The sequence below is a fragment of the Triticum dicoccoides genome, chromosome 2A (genome assembly GCF_002162155.2).
Source record: "Triticum dicoccoides isolate Atlit2015 ecotype Zavitan chromosome 2A, WEW_v2.0, whole genome shotgun sequence".
Taxonomy (NCBI): Eukaryota; Viridiplantae; Streptophyta; class Magnoliopsida; order Poales; family Poaceae; genus Triticum; species Triticum dicoccoides.
Genome location: NC_041382.1, coordinates 463,149,136 through 463,168,440, shown reverse-complemented (window position 1 = coordinate 463,168,440; position 19,305 = coordinate 463,149,136).

Here is a 19,305-nt window from a genome sequence, read left to right as displayed (position 1 = left end):
GATGCGTACACTTGGTGTAGTAGGATCTTTATTTAGTTTGATGCATACACTTGTTCTTTTTTGGTAGCCCCTTTTGTAATGATGGCTGATGTTTGGTTTGGAAGAGAGAGTTGCATCTTCACTCTTCTGGCCTGCTTACTGCTTCTGTTGCACCCCCAACCCTGGTTGTTGTTGTTGTTGTTTTCAATGTACAATCAGTAGTATATTTCGTCTGTTGGTTGAATAAATGTGTTGTTAGAATGACAAACACAATGTTTTGGAAGCCGTTGCACGGTTTGATCCTTTAGTGCCCCGTACCGTACGTAGTGCATACTATTTTTCGTACGGAACACATTTTCCACTTGTTGATAACATGCAGCCGACTGATGAAGGCCCAATAGAGAAGCCCATAATTAACTAGAAGGGATGCTCTCACATGAATCCGGCCTAGGTACATGCTCATGGTCCCCTAAACATAAATAAGTAAATAAATAAATAAAGCTAAATGCTCATGTACCCGTTCTTTAAATTCACGATTTAACAGGAGGATATTATTTCCTATGATAGTGTCGTTACATTTAGTCGATATTATTATTCGGCAAAGATAGCGATCAATCTTCTTTCTCCCAGCATTTTCTTCCTGCAACCAGTGGACCCATGCAAATCGTAGTCAACGTCGTAAATAGATCCGGTCCATTTTTATTTTTCAATAAGAATGTCCAACCCAGCCCAGCATTTTCTTCCTACAACCAGCGGACCCATGCAAATCATAGTCAACGTCGTAAATAAATCCGGTCCATTTTTATTTTTCAATAAGAATGTCCAACCCAGCCCAGCACATTGGCGACATCAATTTATCCTCTGCCTTGGTGCGCTTGCCGCGGCGCCGCCGTCCGGCCCTGTCAAGATAGTGAATCGGGTGAGGACTGTAGTTGTGAGTATGACAGTGCGGACCCACCAGGTCCACTCCCGAACACAAGCAAGCGCATCTTTTACTACTTAGATGAACCCCTCGTTTTTACTCTAATCCACTCTGCTGATATCTAGGACCCACATCATTTTCAACCTATAGTCAATTAATGACAGAATTGCACAACTTTTTAGTAGTAATTCGGAGGAGCAGGCTATAAATTGGGTTGTGCGGTCTCTGTGGACCGTCTAACAACATGACCAGCCCAGCAGTTTTTTCTTTGAGAAAATAGGTAGCCCAGTATTTCTTTTTGAGGAATACCCAAGCTAGGCTTATTTGTTTTCTCCGACTTACTGGGCTGCAAATCTTTCAAGACGAGGAGGGATGCATTCTGGCCTGGCCAAAGAGTATGGTTAGTGTCTGTTAAAAGTAATATCAAAAGGGGTTGAAAATTCCAAAAAGTTTATAGCAAATGGGATATTAGTTTCTTTTTTGGTTTTTGTTCTTCACTGATATCTTATACGTATTTCATTGGATTTAACATGACATAGTGCTAATTTATTTTTAAAGTTGTTTTACTATGGCTACTAATTTTTGGATTAAGAATATTTTGTTCCCCAACAAAAATTTGCGTATTTTCAAAATTTCCCACATATTTAGTTAATTTTTTAACAATGGTACTGACCACAAAATGGGCAGCAATTCTAAAAATGTAAAATAGGCTGCAATAAATTCCATATGAATTAGAAAATGAGTAAAAATTATAAAAATAATAGCAAATGGGCTGTACACGCCACAGATTTCGAGGCTGACTTGTTTACGCAAGGCTTTGTCAGTCAACACACGATTCAAGCAGCAGTGACTGTTGGATGTCCATCCAACTATCGACGTGCTTCTTCAATCTCTGATCTTCCTGCTCCAGCCACCTAAACTAGCGCCGGCGGGACTGCCTGCTCCCTCCTCTTGTGGCCCGCTGTGATGCCGCGCAGGCTTCCGCGGCCCACCCTACTCCCTTCGATGGCCTGGCCGCATTGCAATCAACTGCCTCCTTATTACGTAAAAAAATGATTCCTCCCACTGACATCTGGGGCGCACCAGTTGGGAGGCTGACCTGTGGGCCTACTAAGTTGACGCGTACGCAAGGCTTGTCAACTTAGTCAACAAACGATTCTAGCAGTAGTAACTGTTGGATTTGAATCGAATGGTCCTGCTGCTTCTTCGATCGCTGCTCTTCTTGCACCAGCCCCCCAAACCAGCGTCGGCGAGACCGCCTGCTCCTGCCTCTAGTGGCCGGCTGTGCTGCCGTTGAGGCCTCATCGCCCCCTACTACTCCCACCGCTAGCCAGGCCCTGCAGCGACGGTAGCCTCACACCGCAGCCGAACCAGTGAACCCTCGTACTCCTCTCCATGTGGGCATCCACTGCCGCGTCTTCCTCGGCTCCGAGTCGTCCCCTTCCTAGGCCTCGCCGTCGTCCATCGCCTTGGTGCTCTTGGCGCGGCGTGGTCAATGTGGTCAAGGACCGACTTCCATCGGAAGAGTACTGTACGTGGAGAGGCTGACAACTGGGTACATGGCCACAGCCCAATTTTTTTGTGATTTGCCAAGTAAGTCGCTTTGTCAGGCCTGTTGGGCTGCAAATCTTTGAAGACGAGGAGAGCTTTCATTCGGCTGGCCGAGAAAATGACCTATCAGTAATGAGAAATGGGCTGTACATTTTTAAAACACATCAAACCAGCAATTAGTTTCAAATTTCTTTCTTTCATTTCGAGATTTTAAATTGGATTAATTTTTATGCATGGACAATTTGTTGGATTTTATATTGATATACATTTATTTTTAAAATCAGTTTGAATGTGACTCAAATTTCAGGATTAAAAACAGTTCGGACCGCACCGAAATATGCAAAATTTTGTATAATTTTTAACCGTGGCCACAATATGGGCTGTAATGCTAACAAAAAGAATATGGGCTCCAAAAAACCTTACGAATTAGCAAATGGGCTGTAAATTATTAGAAATAATGGCAAATGGGCTGTATGCTGTTTTCCATAGATTTGAGGGTTTCCTAAAAAAATGTTGACGCACAAGCAGTGACTGTTGGATGTCCATCCAATGGCCGTCGTGCTTTTTCAATCACTGCTCTTCCTGCTCCAGCCACTCAAACAGGCGCCGGCGGGACTGCCTGCTCCCTCCTCCCCGCGGCTGGCTGTGCTGCCGTGCAGGCCTCACCGCCCCACCGTACTCCCATCGCTGGCCTAGCCATCCCTCTACTCACCCACACCTGTTGTTATTCTCCAGCGACGGCAGATGAACCAATAAACCCTCGTACAGTCGTACTCCCCTCCGCGTGGGAAACAACCGCCGAGTCTTCCCTGCCTCCGTGTCATTCCCTTCCTAGGCCTCACTGTCGTCCACCGCCCTGGTGCTCTCGGCGTGACCTGGTCAACATGGTCAACGACCGACATGCATCTGAAGTGGACTGTACGTGGAGAGGCTGACAGCTGGGTCCACGGCAGCACGCAAGGTAATGCCTCCTTATTACGCGCAAAATAATGATTCCTTCACCTGACATCTGGGACCCACCGAAAGGGCCTCTGTATTTCACAAAAAAAACGTTACCGCCGCTGATAGCTTGGACCCACCACCTATATCTTCGCACGCAAGGAAGTGCCTCCTTATTACGAAAAAAAAGAATACTCCCCCTGCTAGCTGGGACCCAGTATAATGGCAGGCTGACTTGTGGGCCTACTAAGTTGATGAGGACAGAGGGCTTTGTCAACGTAGTCAATATGCACGATTCTAGCTCCAGTGAACATACGATGTCCATCCAACGGCCGTAGTGCTTCTTCAACCTCTGGTCTTCTTGCTCCAGCCGCCAAAACCAGCGTCGGTCGTGCCTCGTGCTCCTGCCTCCCGTGGCCGGCTGCGATGCGGCGGAGGCCTCACCGCCCCCTACTACTCCCACCGCTGGCCAGGCCATCCCTCTACTCACCCGCACCGCCTGTTATTCTGCGGCGACAACAGCCTCACACCGCAGCGAACCAGTGAACCCTCATACTCCTCTACGCGTGGGCATCCACTGCCGTGTCTTCCCCGGCTTCGCATCGTCCCCTTCCTAGGCCTCACCGTCGTCCACCGCCCTGGTGCTCTCGGTGCGGCGTGGTCAACATGGTCAAGGAACGGCTTCCATCGGACATGGACTATACATGGAGAGGCTGACAGCTGGGTCCACGGCCACAGCAAGGAAGTGCCTCCTTATTACGCGCAAAATAATTATTCCTCCACCTGACAGCGGGGACCCACCGGACGGGCCATCGTATTTCATGAAAAATAACGTTCCCCTGACTGCTGGGACCCACCAGCTACATCTTCGCACGCAAGAAAGTGCGTCTGGGCAAAAAAAATGATTCGCCCCCCTGACTGCTGGGACCCACCAGCTACATCTTCGTAGGCAAGGAAGTGCCTGACAGTCGGGACCCACCTGGTCGAAGCGTACGTAGCGTTGTCATTCTGGTCGCGAACGTGTACGTACATACTGGTCGATGTAGAGGCACGCATGTGTCGTAGTAGAGGCACATGTAGCATGTACATGTACGTACAGCGGCCAGTGTGCAAGAAAGAAAATACGGCCACGTACGTACATACAGGCAGGGTCTCCAACCCCTACTCGCGCATACGTACGGCCAGGGCTCGTGTACATGGCTGGGTCAGAACAGAGAAACAATGTCATCGTCGTGTTCATGGGGAGCCAACCGGCTGGGTCGGAACGGAATGCGTCCTCGTGTTCATCGGGAGGGCTTGGACGGAACAACCGATGGAAATGAGTCCTGGCGTACCGCAGAACGGAAGAAACAACCTTGTGTTCGACCGGCCACGTTCGAAACGGGACCCTGTTCATCGGAAGGGGTTTGGCGTACTGCAAAACGGATGAAACAGACGTCCGACGGTCGAAACGGGGGTCGTGTTGATCGGGAGGGGTGTGGCGTACCGCAAAACGGAGGAAACAAACTTGTGTTGGAGCGCTACGGTCGAAACGGGGGTCCTGTTCATCGGGAGAGGTATGGTGTACCGCAAAACAGGACTCCACGGGATACTGTTTATCTCCACCGTCGACCCCCTCTAGCCTCCACGGGCTACTGTTCATCCAGCGTCGACCTCCTCCAGCCTCCAGCTGTGACTGTTCATCCACGGGCTCCTGTTCATCCAGCCTCCACCGCGCGCTACTCCACCGGCTACTATTCAACCAGCCCTCTCCATGGGACTCCTGTTCAAACACCCCTCCGCAGGCTACTATTCATCCAGCCCTGCACTATCTACTGTTCATCCTGCCCTCCACGGGGTGGTCCTGTTCATCCTGCCCTCCACGGGGTCCTGTTCATCCAGCCCCAACCGGCTCGATCAATCGGGGTCCTGTTCATCCAGAGGCAACACCATGGGGTCCTGTTCATCCACCCCCACCAGAAACTGTTCATCCAAACCCCCCAGCAACACTCACTATTCATCCAGAGGAATCATCAATCAGCTTCAGTTAGCAGCAGTAGCGAAGGAATCGCTCGACTGGGTTCAGTTAACAGCCATCAATCGATCACTCGGGTTCAGTAACACGTAGCCTGCAGTGCAATCGCTCGGGTTCAGTTAGAGCCCAACACCTCGCACCCACGCGCGTGCGTGTATGAGAGAAACGCAAATCGCTCGGCCTCGACCACCCACCCTAACCGGGAACACCCCGATATTTTCCCCGCCCTCGCTTCTACCATGGTTTTTTCCATCATGGACGACCCAAAGAATGTCATGCAGCTGCGTCTCCGTCCCGGCCAGGACGAAAAGCCCATTTTCTGTCATGATTTTTTGTCATAGAAGTAGGACCCCACCACATCTATGATGATACCGGGTTTTTTCACAATTATCATCATAGAAGTGTCATAAGTATGACAGAATTTTTTTCGTTCGGCCCAAAATGTCACAGATGTGTCTTTTTTGTAGTGCTACATGCAACGCCTAACCATAACGGTTTGAAAAATCATATTCTTGTGTACCTGTGTGCGAGTTAATTCTATGTGCAATAAATTAGAAGGAATTCACAAACATATTGGTCTTAAGGCATGGGCACATGCATGGAGTGCATGCCATGGCATTTTAATTCCAAAAAATTAAAAAATGACCAGAAAAACATGAAACCTTGCTTGATTTAATGTCATGCCACCAAGATGATGTGGTAAAAAAATTGGCCTGTTTGACGAATGTTTGGACACACACCCCTCACAAACTGGAGCAACTCGCTAGAAGGTCGGGGTTCCAAGAGGGAACAATGCATGTTTGATGACGGACGGGAGATAGCTTCCTCTTACGGTCTTCAAAATTTTTCCTACGTTTAACATGCACTAATACAACTGTCATGTGAAAATTTAGAAAATTTCAGGGGTCATTTGACCTTTTAAAGATATTTTAGTGATTTTCTAACCATTTAATGATCGTAATTCAAATTTGAACTACATCTAGATGCAACGCCTAACCATAATGGTTTGAAAAATCATATTTTTGTGTACTTGTGTGCTAGTTAATTCCATGTACTTTAAATTAGAAGGAATTTTCAAACATATTTGTCTCAAGGCATGGGCACATGCATGGAGTGCATGCCATGGCATTTTAATTCCAAAAAAATAAAACATGATCAGAAAAACATGAAACCTTGCTTGATTTAATGTCATGCCACCAAGATGATGTGGTAAAAAAATTGGCCTATTTGATGAAAGTTTGGACACACATCCCTCACAAACCGGAGCAACTCACTAGAAGGTTCGTGGTTCCGAGAGGGAACAATTCATGTTTGATGACGGACGGGAGATAGCTTCCTCTTAGGGCCTTGAATTTTTTTCCTACGTTTAACATGCACTAATACAACTGTCATGTGAAAATTTGGAAAATTTCAGGGGTCATTTGACCTTTTAAAGACATGTAAGTGATTTTGTAACCATTTAATGACCGTAATTCAAATTTGAACTACTTCTACATGCAACGCCTAACCAAAATAGTTTGAAAAATCATATTTTTTGTACCTGCGTGCGAGTTAAAAAATCATTAGATGATGTAAATATCTGTTGCTCAAAAAAGAAAATGTAAAGATCTCGCAAGACAACTAGCCCCCACACGATTGGCACTCTATCTCGTGGCTCGAGGTTTGGTAGGTGATTGGCGAGGATCATTAATAAGACACGGTTCTGTATTGGAAACCGTCAGCTATTATGTTCACACATGGATTTTGCTGCGGGAATCGTGTGTAATCAAGGTACAACACTCGTAAATTCCGGCGATCGGCGTGTGTACTATTCCCGTCGATCTAGATTCCGGCCGCCAATAAATACTACCTTTCTCACGTCGTCCCGCCTGCATTCTCATCTACATCCCCTCTCTCTCTCTCAAATCTCTGCCATGGCGCCGCCGGTCTGTCCACGCGCCGACGAGGAGTCGCTGCCCCCCAAGGACGCTCACTCGATTACTAGCGACGAGGACCCCTATGCTCCGCCTGACGAGGTTGCACCGGACCCCAACTTTGCATTGGTTTTGGGACCAGTACAATCTTTGTCTGCGGAAGTCGCTGCCGCCGGCTGAGAAAGCCAGGAAAGTGGCATTCAAGAAGGAGATGGCGGAGGAGGAAGCCAGCTACCAGGCGGCCTGTGAAGCCCATGTTGCCGCCTGGAAAAAGGAGGCAGTGAAGCTTTGGGGGCGGGCGCGTTGTCATGCCGAGGAGGTGTACGAAGACGGGTACTTCGCGAGGAAGGTCATAGGCGCTGGGCACCTTGTCGCCGTGTGGAGGTGGGCTGATAAGCTCCAGCGTGCCCCTGACGACGAGCTCCGGTGGGAGCCCAATGAAATGGCAAGATCGACCGCGCGCGTCCGCCAGCAAGAGGCAGATCTGTACATCAAGCGCTGTGAGGCGGAGGAGTCGGAGTACTGCCTCCGCACTGGGAAGACACCGCGCACCATGGAGCTGCTGGCGAGGGGCTACCGGAATACTAGCCCCAGGAGGGATTATTAGTTTTAGTATTGTTCATTTTCAATTTTATGCATTGTACCTAGTAGTTAAGTATCATCACGTATATGTGATGATACTACACATACACACACACACACACACACACACACACACATATATATATATATATATATTCTATGATGAACTAATGAACAATTTATATATATATATATATATTATGAATTCCATTTTCTCTCTATTTTTGTATACTAATTTGAATCTAGCTGTTATCATTCACATATACAGAATGGAAAGAGTATATACACACATTGAAACAGAGCAATAAACGGAGCAATACTATGATTGCTGTGAATACATAGCTATCCACATCGAAATGAATTTTCAAAATAAAACGCGTCCATGAGACCATGACCAGCAACCCTTGCCTAGGGTAGCTCTTGGCTTTGCCTGAACTCGTGCAGGCGTTCGTCCAAGCGGTCGACACGCTCGCGGTACATCTGGAGCGCGATCTCGAGCTCCAAGTTGGCGATTTCATCGGAGATCACCAGCTCGAGGATGCGACGGCCATATTCCTCTACTGCGCCCAGGTGGACACCTAGGCCAAGGAGGCAGTCGAGCCTACGGACCAGCGCGTTGGCATCCAACGGGCCGCGGACAAGGTGAACAGCGGCACCCATGTGAATGGCGCGGCGGGCGTCCGGTGCAAGTACGGCGCGGCCGGCCTTTGGTGCAAGTACAGTGCTGACGGCCTTTGCCCACTCCTGGCGAGGAATCGGGGTACTAACGGGACATGTACCCAGTTGCGACGCTATGTCGACAACAGGCAAGCGCCGATATATCCGCTCTTGCTGTGCGGCGCGCCGCGCCTCTCGCTCTGCGGCGCTCCAATGGTCTAGCCGTGCGGCGAGCCGCAGCCTATCGGCGTGGACGCGCCTAGCTTGCTCTGCGGCACGCCATCGATCATGGTGTGCGGCGCGCCATCGATAATGTTTCTGTTCTCTTGCCTAATCACAAACAGTTCATCCGAGTGAACCGTATGTTGTACATCGCACACACCTTGATCGGGCTGACCATTTCTGTCGTGTTGCCTAATCACGAACAGTTCATCCGAGTGAACCGTATGCTGTACATCGCACACACCTTCATCTGGCTGCCCGTTTCTTTTGTTCCTCCTCATCACAAATAGTTAATTGAGCTGAACCGTATGCCCTGCATTGCACTCGCAACTAAAATTTGAATCGTGTTTGATGCATCCTCCATCGCAAATGTTTTGTACCCTTTTTGATGGTTATTTTACATGACCGTTTGCGATTATGGCATCGCACACAGTTTCGTCGAAGGGTCTCTGATCGTAGTGTCGCGTTAGCAGCAACCTGCAGTAGTGAATGTCAAACTATAATTTTAGTGATTTTCTACAATAGAGAATGATAAGGTTATTGCATTGATTTATACTAACTTATCTCACGAGTTCTTGTTGAGTTTTGTGTGGATGAAGTTTTTAAGATTTAGGGAAACCGGGATATAAAAGGAACTAAGGAGACACAAAAGCTCAAGCTTGGGGATGCCCAATGCATCCCAAGATAATATTTCAAGAAGTCTCAAGCATCTAAGCTTGGGGATGCCTCGGTAGGCATCCCGCCTTTCTTCATCAACAATTATCGGTTAGTCTCCGTTGAGCATAAGTTTTTGCTTCTTTACATGATGTTTGCTATTCTTGGAATGTCATTAAATTTTTATTTGCTTTTTATTTTAATAAAATACTTAGATATGAAATTTTAAAATGGGATAGAGTCCTCACATAGCTACCTATTTACTTAACTGCTCACTTGATCTTCACTTATATCTTTTTGGAGTAGTTTGTCGAACACTCTCATGCTTCACTTATATTAGTTTGAGAGTTCATAATGGTGATGAAAATTTGCACAAGCTATGAAATTGGTCCTAATATGATGAATATCCAAGAAGGATATAATAAAAACCTTCATATAGATCATTGGATATGATACGTTTGATTCCTTGCAATTGTTTTGTGATATGGGGATAATAATATGCGAGTTATGTTGGAGAGTAATTGTGCTTTAGTAGGAATATTGGTGTTAAGGTTTATGATTCCCTATGCAAGCACGTAAAGTCAATAGTTATGCAACGAAGTTATATCCTACTTATGGTGCATTATTAAGTGTTAGTTATGTTTAATGCATGTTTATGACCATTTTTGTTTTTTGGTTTTTTCGCTTCTCAATCTATTTGCTATCCTTCATTTGTACTAAATGGGAATGCTGCTTGTGCATCAAACTCCTAAAAACCCAAAGTTGGGCCATATGAGGCCACAATACCTACCTATATGCGGTATTTTCTTGCCGTTCCAAGTAAATTTGCATGTGCCAACTCTAATTTTCAAAATGAATTTCCATTTTATGTGCCCGTACCGCTCACGAAGCGGTAGAGGGTGGCCAATATTTTCCATGCTAGGTATTTTATTCTCTCAACAAGTGTTTATTCACTTTTCATTGTAGGAGAGTGTGGCAGGTAATAGGGATGCCCAGTCTTGAAATAAAAAATATTATGATAATAAATTCCTTGAAAGTGTTAGTATGAAAGGCACCTGTGGATATGGCTAGCCATGGATTGTGAAAGAATGATGGAAAGGAAATAAACTTTACTTTCTGTTTGGGAACCATCTATAATTTTTCTAGCATGGAAGATATTGGGAACTCTTGGTCATTTTCGTCGACAGGAAAAGCATGCCTCTCAAAATAATTTTATCTCTCAATTTAAGCCTTGAGCTCTGACACCTCTGCAAATCTCTGCTTCCCTCTGCGAAGGGCCTATCTGTTTACTTTTATGCAATTTTTATTTTTATTTTGAGTCTCCATCTTATAAAGCACCAACTAGGGAACACTATTGTCATACTTGTGCACTGGATGTAGCTAATATTTGAGTGTGTTTCATAAATGGATCAATGATTGAGCATAATGGGCTAGGGATAACTTTATTTAGCATTGATATTTTGAAAGACATGGTTGCTTGTTAGTATGCTTGAGTATTGATGTCTTCATGTAAAATTATAGACTATTGCTTTGAATCATTCAAGTCCAAATGTCCATGCTACAAAAGGAAAGCGTATATGATGAATATGATAGGTAGCATTCCACATAAAAATTTCGTTTCCAATTGCTACTTTATCATGATGAGTTTTATGAGAAAGAGTTGCTATTATGATGCTAGGAAAATTGATTGAAATTATCATTGATCAAACTTATGCATTATGCTAGCATTCACACTTCATAAATTATTTCTTTTATCATTTAGCTACTCGAGGACGAGCAGGAATTAAGCTTGGGGATTCTGATACATCTCCGACATATCTATGATCTATGAAGTATTCATGCCATGTTTACAACAATTTTATATGGTTTGGGTGCAATTTTATATGATTTAAATGAAACTAACCTCGATTGACACTGTTTTTTGCAGAACTACCGTGGTGTTGTTTTTTGTGCAGAAATCAAATTTCTCCAAATGCAACTAAACTTTTTGACATTTTTTAGGAGAAAAGAGGTACTAGAAGCTTTGTTGGAGGGCCAGAACCGCCACGAGGTGGCCACAACCCAGCTAGGTGTGCCATCCCCCTCCGGCGTGTGTTGGTGGGTAGTGGGCCCCTTGAGGCCCATCTCAGCATGTGACCGACGCCAAAAAATCCTATAAATACAGAAACCCCGAGAAATAACCCTAGATCATAACTTCTACTCCGCTGCCGCACGCCTCTATACCTTCGAAATACAATTTGGAGCCCTGTTTCGGCACCCTGCCAGAGGGGGAAATCATCACCAGAGGCCATCTTCACATCCTGGTGGCCACCATGATGAGGAGGGAGTAGTTCACCCTCGAGGCTAGGGGTATGTACAAGTAGCTATGTGTTTGATCTCTCTCTCTCATGTTCTTGATTTGATACCATCTTGATGCACTGCGAGCTATGTTAATATAGTTGGATGATATGGTGTTTTCCCCCTCTCTATCTTGTTGTGATGAATTGAGTTTTTACCTTTGAGGTTTCACTATTATTGGATTGAATACTTTTATGGATTTGAGAACGCTTGATGTATGTATTGCATATGAATACTCGTGGTGACAATGAGGTATCATACTGGTTCACTTGATGCATGTTTTGGCACTCAACTCGCGGATTCATGAGGTGACATTGGGGAAATCTATGCTTAGGGGTTGATGCATGGTTTCATCCTACTTTCTCTAGTAGATATCTTGTGGCACTCTCTAAAGGTCTTTGTATTGAATTGAATATTATAAATTTGAAGTTGTTTGATGCGTATCGCATAATTGACAGATACTTGTGGTGACATTGGAGTATCTAGGTGACATTAGAGTTGGTTGATGCGTATCATATGGTGTTATTTTAGTACAACGCTAGGGCTATTTGTGACAATTATAGGAATAGCTCAATAGATTGATCGGGAAGAATAACTTTGAGGTGGTTTTGTACCCTACAAACAATTTCATCTTATGTTCTCTGCAAGATAAGAACTTTGGAGTGATTCTTTGTCGCACGTTGAGGGATTGTTATATGATTCAACTATGTTAGCACTGTTGAGAGATTGCACTAGTGAAAGTATGAACCCTAGGCCTTGTTTATAAGCATTGCAATACCACTTTTGCTCTGTTTTATCACTTTCTACCTTGCTGTTTTTTTTATTTTCAGATTACAAAAACCTATATCTACTATCCATATTACACTGGTATCACCATCTCTTCACCGAACTAGCGCACCTATACAATTTGCCATTGTATTGGGTGTGTTGGGGACACAAGAGACTCTTTGTTATTTGATTGCAGGGTTGTTTCAGAGAGACCATCTTCATCCTACGCCTCCATGGATTGATAAACCTTAGGTCATCCACTTGAGGGAAAATTGCTACTGTCCTACAAAACTCTACGCTTGGAGGCCCAACATGAGTCCACAAGAATAAGTTGTGTAGTAGAAATCAATGCTACATCATCTTTGTATGTTTATGTTAATAAACTTCTCGATGTTGGGTGAAGTCGACCACTCGATATTTACCTTCTTGGACGAAAGGTTATTACTATTGGTTGCTTTGCGGAGGTACTGCGGTGACAGAAGCTACTTTCCTCCTTCCCTGGTCATTTGATAGGGGCTTAAGGGACACCACCTATAGCTAAGCCCACGAGGATGCCCTTAATTATCGTCGCTCAAACCTGGATGTGGGAAGAAATGGCGGTGGCATATGTGATACATGGTTGTTGCATGTATGCACATATCTCTACTTGGCTATCTGTAGGTTAGAGATCTAAACCTAGAACTATGTGTTAGCATTGTTATGTTATAGTAGTGGGGAATACAGATTCTTTGGGAACACCTTCACCCAATTGATTTCAAATCTCTTCACAACTCTCTGTTGCATTTATTTTACTCTTCCACATTTATTTACTTCCTTCCACCATTCATCTGCAATAGTTTAACCCACGTATCCACTTTGCTTCGGACCTTCATTATCTTGCAGGAACTCCCTAATAGTTCACTACTAGCAACAAAGACCACTTCATGTGCTTCATGTGGTATCGATACTCATACTTCGAAAAGGCTACAACTAAACTCTGTGCACTTTCATACTATCGCCACCCATTCTAGGATACATCATGCATGGTGGTACTAAAGACGATGTGGCTTTCCTGGCATGTGCGCAATGACATTAGACACGACAAAGACCAAAGCCCATGAAAGCATCGCGTAGATTTCTACATGGCTACATCCCCTCACCACTTTGCATCCAACAACACCCTCGGGTGGACATGTCCAATGGGAAGATGACGGTCCTAAGTGATCCAGCTTATCACACGATAGCTGCTAGCGGTCCCAGGGAGATCAAGGGCCACGCTGAGCCGCCTTCCGAGCATTGGGAGCCCCCACATGATGCCTGGCTCAAGTTAAATGTTGATGGAGCATTTTGTGAGCAGTATGATAATGGTGGCATTGGTGTGGAGCTTCAAGACAATACCGGACAAATTATTATTTTCTTCATTTCGACACCTTTTCACATGCAATAAATGCATTGAAGGCTGAGATGAAAACTTCTTCAGAGGGAGTTGCGCATGCGCTAGAGTGGAGCTCATTATCGTTTATTCTATAGACAGACTGCATGGAAGCAGCGGGGATGCTGGACCAGGAGACTACAAATAGGACCCATAATGCTTTCCTTGTTTAGTAGATAAGATGTTCCTTAGGAGTGAAAGGGAGGTGGCAGTGACAGCAGTCACCCGTATGAGAAATTGTGTTAGCCATGAACTAGCCAGGATAGGTCGCGTTAATGTTAAAATCGCAATCTTGTTATGGTCTGGCCCGGATGAGGCTATAAAACTATGTGAACTGGATACTGGTTATTAGGACGCCTTTGTTCGATTAGCTAGCAGCACGTCGTCGGATCATTGATTTATGTGTTGCAGTTAGTAATTGATGAGGTCACCTACTATAGGTAGGGTCAAGGACCCATCATCTAGGGCCCACCTAGGACCCCACACCATCATTGGTAGGTCTCGGAAGGCAGCTCAGTGTTGTGGCCCTTAATCGGCTTCATATTCCAAGTGCTCCTGAAGCACTCAGAGAGAACCGAGAAGATCGGCATGCTTGCTCTATGAAACCTCAACCGATTCGGGGGCTAATGATGAGGTCACTTACTACAAGTAGGGTCAAGGACCCATCATCTAGGGCCCACCTATGGCCCCACACCATCAATGGTAGGTCTCCGGACCATAGACGCATTCAGATGAGTACAGTTGGAAGTCCACTCGGACGTCTTCCTAGTTGGCTCGACCACCACCACTCCAATGAGGAAGGTGAAGGGACGACGTGGGAGCTACAATGGTCGAGTAATCTTAAGTGAGGCTTTAAGCTTAGTCAAGGCTACCGTTACCTGTGACTGTCATAGTTGTGGTTATTTATACTAGTAATTGACATAATTATGAGACTTTATTCACCCTTGCCATGTGGAGGTGGAGAGGCAGCGGCGCAAACTATATAAGCCACCCTCTCCCTTTGGTCGACGGATAAGCACTCTTTGTAATCACACACAAGAGAAAACAAGCCTCAGGGCACGAGATGTAGGGTTGTTACCTTCTCCGAGAGGGGCCTGAACTTGTAAACACCGAGGGCTACACATGCTCCATCGCTAGGCTCTGCCCCTCTTTCGTACCCCTAGTACTCATTGTCAGGATCGTAACCCCGACAGTTGTCACCCATCGTGAGGCTGCGTGTCTAGAAATTTCACGACGCAGGTGGAATTTCATCATCATCATCTTAGTCGGCAGCGACATCTTCTTCGGAGCGCTCAGCTTCATTGCTGACGATTCAGTGTGGCTCCAGGAAACCTCGTTGGATGTGGACGCGCTACCCATCTTTGGCGTGGCACACTTCCTACGCGCTACCATGTACGGAGTCCTTTTCTGATAGTCGTCAGTCTCATACCGAGTAGCTCCTCTCCTTCCCGCTGGTCGCCGTCTGATACGTCTCCAACGTATCTATAATTTTTGATTGTTCCATGCCATTATATTATCCATCTAGGATGTTTTATATGCATTTATATTCTATTTTATATGATTTTTGGGACTATTCTATTAACCTAGAGCCCAGTGCCAGTTTCTGTTTTTCCTTGTTTTTGAGTTTTACAGAAAAGGAATACCACGGAGTCCAATTGACGTGCCAATTTTTGATGATGTTTTATGGACCAAAAGAAGCCCCTGGAGTAAAAGAGTTGGGCCAGAAGAGTCACGGGCCATCCACGAGGGTGGGGGCGCGCCCTACCCCCTGACGCCCCCTATCTCGTGGATGACTCGGAGACCCCCTGACGTGAGACCTATGCCAAAAATTCCTATAAATACAGAAACCTCCAGAAAATAACCTAGATCGGGAGTTCCGCCGCCGCAAGCCTCTGTAGCCCCCCAAAACCAATCGTGACCCTATTTCGGCACCCTGCCAGAGGGGGGATCCCTCACCGGTGGCCATCTTCATCATCCCGACGCTCTCCATGACGAGGAGGGAGTAGTTCACCCTCGGGGCTGAGGGTATGTACCAGTAGCTATGTGTTTGATCTCTCTCTCTCTCTCGTGTTCTTGATTCGGCACGATCTTGATGTATTGCGAGCTTTGTTATTATAGTTGGATCTTATTATGTTCCTCCCCCTCTACTCTCTTGTAATGGATTGAGTTTTCCTTTTGAAGTTATCTTATCGGATTGAGTCTTTAAGGATTTGAGAACACTTGATGTATGTCTTGCATGTGCTTATCCGTGGTGACAATGGGATATTCACGTGATCTACTTGATGTATGTTTTAATGATCAACTTGCGAGTTCAGTGACCTTGTGAACTTATGCATAGGGGTTGGCACATGTTTTCGTCTTGACTCTCCGGTAGAAACTTTGGGGCACTCTTTGAAGTACTTTGTGTTGGTTTGAATAGATGAATCTGAGATTGTGTGATGCATATCGTATAATCATACCCACGGATACTTGAGGTGACATTGGAGTATCTAGGTGACATTAGGGTTTTGGTTGATTTGTGTCTTAAGGTGTTATTCTAGTATAAACTCTATGATAGATCGAACGGAAAGAATAGCTTCATGTTATTTTACTACGGACTCTTGAATAGATCGATCAGAAAGGATAACTTTGAGGTGGTTTCATACCCTACAATAATCTCTTTGTTTGTTCTCCGCTATTAGTGACTTTGGAGTGACTCTTTGTTGCATGTTGAGGGATTTTTATATGATCCAGTTATGTTATTTTTGTTGAGAGAACTTGCACTAGTGAAAGTATGAACCCTAGGCCTTGTTTCCTAGCATTGCAATACCGTTTATGCTCACTTTTACCACTTGCCACCTTGCTGTTTTTATATTTTCAGATTACAAAAACCTATATCTACCATCCATATTGCACTCGTATCACCATCTCTTCGCCGAACTAGTGCACCTATACGATTTACCATGATATTGGGTGTGTTGGGGACACAAGAGGAAATGGGCTGTATGCTGTTTTCCACAGATTTGAGGCTTTCCTAAAAAAAGATTGACGCACAAGAAGTGACTGTTGGATGTCCATCCAATGGTCGTCATGCTTTTTCAATCTCTGATCTTCCTGCTCCAGCCACTCAAACAAGCGCCGGCGGGATTGCCTGCTCCCTCCTCCCCGCGGCCGGCTGTGCTGCCGCGGAGGCCTCACCGCCCCACCGTACTCCCATCGCTGGCCTAGCCATCCCTCTACTCACCCACACCTGTTGTTATTCTCCGGTGATGGCAGACGAACCAGTAAACCCTCGTACAGTCGTACTCCCCTCCACGTGGGAAACAACTGCCGAATCTTCCCTGCCTCCGTGTCATTCCCTTCCTAGGCCTCACCGTCATCCACCGCCCTCGTGCTCTCGGCGCGGCTTGGTCAACGTGGTCAACGACCGACATGCATCTGAAGTGGACTATACGTGGAGAGGCTGACAGCTGGGTCCACAGCAGCACGCAAGGAAATGCCTCCTTATTACGCGCAAAATAATGATTCCTCCACCTGATATCAGGGACCCACCGTAAGGGCCTCTGTATTTTGCCAAAAAAACGTTACTGCCACTGACAGCTTGGACCCACCAGCTATATCTTCGCACACAAGGAAGTGCCTCCTTATTACGCACAAAAAAAGTGAATACTCCCCCTGCTAGCTGGGACCCAGTATAGTGGCAGGCTGACTTGTGGGCCTACTAAGTTGACGAGGACCGAGGGCTTTGTCAACGTAGTCAATATGCACGATTCTAGCTCTAGTGACCGTACGATGTCCATCCAACGGCCGTAGTGCTTCTTCAACCTCTCATCTTCTTGCTCCAGCTGCCCAAACCAGCGTCGGTCGTGCCTCATGCTCCTACCTCCCGTGGCCGGCTGCGATGCGGCGGAGGCCTCACCGCCCCCTACTACTCGCACCGCTGGCCAGGCCATCCCTCTACTCACCCGCACCCCCCCTATTATTCTGCGACGAAGACAACCTCACACCACAGCGAACCAGTGGACCCTCATACTCCTCTTCACATCGTTCCCTTCCTAGGCCTCGCCGTCGTCCACCGCCCAGGTGCTCTCGGTTCGGCGTGGTCAACGTGGTCAAGGAACGGCTTCCATCGGACATGGACTATACATGGAGAGGCTGACAGCTGGGTCCACGGCCACAACAAGGAAGTGCCTCCTTATGTCCCGCAAAATAATTATTCCTCCACCTGACAGCGGGTCCCCACCGGACGGGCCACCGTATTTCATGAAAAAAATGTTCCCCTTGACTGCTGGGACCCACCAGCTACCTCTTCGCACGCAAGAAAGTGCGTCCGGGCAAAAAAATGATTCGCCCCCCTGACTGCTGGGACCCACCAGCTACATCTTCGCAGGCAAGGAAGTGTCTGACAGTCGGGACCCACCTGGCCGAAGCGTACGTAGCGTTGTCATTCTGGTCGCGAACGTGTACGTACATACTGGTCGATGTAGAGGCGCGCATGTTTCGTAGTAGAGGCGCATGTAGCATGTACACGTGCGTACAAACGGCCAGTGTGCAAGAAAGAAAATACGGCCACGTACGTACATACGGGCAGGGTCTCAAACGCCTACTCGCGCATACGTACGGCCAGGGCTCGTGTACATGGCTGGGTCGGAACAGAGAAACAATGTCGTCGTCGTGTTCATGGGGAGCCAACCGGCTGGGTTGGAACGGAATGCCTCGTCGTGTTCATCGGGAGGGCTTGGACGGAACAACCGATGGAAATGAGGCCTGGCGTACCATAGAACGGAGGAAACAACCTTGTGTTCGACTGGCCACGTTCGAAACGGGATCCTGTTCATCGGGAGGGGTCTGGCGTACCGCAAAACGGATGAAACGGACCTCCTACGGTCGAAACGGGGGTCCTGTTGATCGGGAGGGGTGTGGCATACCGCAAAACGGAGGAAACAGACTTGTGTTGGTGCGCTACGGTCAAAACGGGGGTCCTGTTCATCGGGAGGGGTGTGGTGTACCGCAAAACGGGACTCCACGAGATACTGTTCATCTCCACCGTCGACCCCCTCCAGCCTCCACGGGCTACTGTGCATCCACCGTCGACCTCCTCCAGCCTCCACCTGTGACTGTTCATCCACAGGCTCCTGTTCATCCAGCCTCCACCGCGTGCTACTCCACCGGCTACTATTCAACCAGCCCTCTCCACGGGGCTCCTGTTCAACCACCCCTCCGCGGGGCTACTGTTCATCCAGCCCTGCACCGTCTACTGTTCATCCTGCCCTCCACGGGGTGGTCCTGTTCATCCTGCCCTCCACGGGGTCCTGTTCATCCAGGCCCAACCGGCTCGATTGATCGGGGTCCTGTTCATCCAGAGGCAACACCACAG